Source organism: Zalophus californianus, chromosome 10 (genome assembly GCF_009762305.2).
Source record: "Zalophus californianus isolate mZalCal1 chromosome 10, mZalCal1.pri.v2, whole genome shotgun sequence".
In the NCBI taxonomy this organism is placed as follows: domain Eukaryota; kingdom Metazoa; phylum Chordata; class Mammalia; order Carnivora; family Otariidae; genus Zalophus; species Zalophus californianus.
The window spans coordinates 36,226,937-36,229,139 of record NC_045604.1 but is presented as its reverse complement, the minus strand read 5'-3'; the positions used below and the strand labels follow the sequence as shown (position 1 = coordinate 36,229,139).

The following is a 2,203-nucleotide window of genomic DNA, read 5'->3' as shown; positions in this document are numbered from 1 at the left end:
TGGGAAGCCTGCTTCTCCCTCTCCCTCTGTCCCTCCCCCTGCTTGTGCTCTCTCTGTCAAATAAATAAATAAAATCTTTAAAAAAAAAAAAGGTACTTTAGATTCATCTTGTCTAATGCCTCTTTATGGTTATGAGGAAACAGCTGTTCAAAATGGGGAAGTGTGGACATCATAAGGTCACACAGTTCTGCCTGAGTTTCTTCACCCGCAAAATAGAGATATTATGAAAATTAAATGTGCTAATATGTGTAAAGCAATTAGATCAGTTCCTGGCACACAGTTTGGTTATTATTACTATTACTGTTAACTTCTGTTCTTCTATTAGCAATCTGTAAAAACCCGTATTTTTTTTTAGTTTATGGATACATAATCCGTGGCCTTCCCGGCAGAGAGCATGAGAGATGGAGGCAAAGGAGGCAAAGCTGGAAAGGCAGAGGCAAGCACCCAAAGGTGCCTGCTTGGCACCAAAGGCTGCAGGACGGCTTCCCCTCGCTCCCCTTTACCCCCTCCTCATTCCCCCATCCCACCCCCGCCAACTGGGCTAACAGAATTCAGAAGGTAATACAATCACCAGACTCTGAATTCCTAGAGGATCCTGGCTGGGGGCTACTCGTCGCTGGCGGGCAGCCGGGAGGCCGAGAGGGCTCTGATAAAGATCAAGTACCCACAGCCCTCGGGTTTCCTGGGAGGAGGGGGGGAGGGGATGGAGGGGGGGAGGGGATGGAGCGGGGGTGGGGCGGCTGCCTCCCTAAACCAGGCCTCGGCGCAGGTTTGCAGAATTTTCTCCAATTGGCTGCCTGGGGAGAAAGCGTTCAGCCGGGAGAGCCTCAGGAATGGGAGTCTAATCAGACCCAGGGCTAGAGTCAATCTCGCAGCTTCCCCTTGTTCTCCCTGCTTCCCCTTGTTCTCGCTGCCGCCCCCCCACCCCCACCCCCCGACCTGGGAGGAGACAGCAGATGGCGGAGGGCCTTTCCCCTATGGGGAGAAACCTGGCGGCCAGAGCCCCTGCACCCTCTCCAGCCGTCCTGCTCCAGGACCGTGGCTTGGAGACGTCCTCTCTGTCACCTGGCCAGGGAGCCAGGATCTAGACAAGGCTTTGATTGCTTTTTGCGTCCCCCAGGGTCAATGAAAGAGGAAACAACAAATACAAGCTCGTTGGGACAGAGAGAAAAGGAAGGCAGAAAGCACCCAGAGAGGAGGAGACAAGGGCCCTTTCAGCCCCCTCAGGCTGTGAGGAGACACAGGCTCTGCCTAGAGCCCCCTCTCTGGGGGCAGAAACGTGAGGCGCCCGCAGGCGGAAGAGGAGTTGTTTAATACAACAAGAACATAATGAGTGGCAGTGACTGGAGTGTAAGGGGTGGTTACAACCCATTGTTGTTCTTCTGTCTCTGACAGGAGCGAATGGTGTGAGATGTGTGACAATTCCTTTTTAACTCCTTTCAGAACCAGATTCCTGGCAAAGCAGGAGCAAGGATGGCAATAAACTGCCTGGAGTGCTTCCTGCCTTCTCGCAGAGATTCTGCATGAACCCTTCCGGATCGCTTGTCTTCGCCGCGCTTTGTGTGGGTGCTTCTACTTCCAGCCGATTCTCATCATTCATGGCAGTTATGTTCTACAAAGTCCCTGCGCACCCGGAACCATTGTTTCTGGGGGAAATGCAAGGGTAGGTTCCTGGGAGCCCCTGGTGACATTTTCATCAACCCATCAATACATAACCTTGTTGTCAGTGTGCTTCTGTTTACTTAATATAGATTGTTGATCCATGAACATTGAATTCACTGCGGACAGCACTGTAACTCATGCTTGAACCAAACTATCTCACATGTGTATTTTCTCTGGAAGGCACATCACAGCATTCTCCTGCTTAGAACAGTAGACAGCACATTGGCACTGCTGGCTTGGGCCCATTTTAAGCAGCAAAATCATCAATAAAAAACAGAACAAAATAAAAAACAACTCACAAACATGGCAATAAATAGACCACAAAAAGGACACTGGTTTATAGTAGGAGAGCTGAAACAAGAAGGGGTGCCTTGTTTGACTTCAACTGAAAACATGCATGTCAGGTGACTCAAGTTTTCCGCCTGTTTGTATGTGTCCGAGAATGATCCCGAAAGCCCTGCAAATATTGATTTTGCGTTTATAAATAAATTTTAGTAAGTAGGTGAATTTGTAGCTGCGGAGTCTGCAAGTAATCTGAATC

At 49.7% G+C, this 2,203-nt stretch overlaps 1 long non-coding RNA gene across 1 annotated transcript; it reads left to right on the top strand.

Moving 5' to 3' along the window:
• Nucleotides 1-616: 616 nt before the first annotated feature.
• LOC113931839 lies at nt 617-1,700 on the top strand. Its single transcript, XR_003522883.2, has 3 exons — nt 617-660; nt 1,121-1,350; nt 1,444-1,700. It is a non-coding gene; the product is annotated as an uncharacterized LOC113931839 (long non-coding RNA).
• The last annotated feature ends 503 nt before the right edge of the window (nt 1,701-2,203 follow it).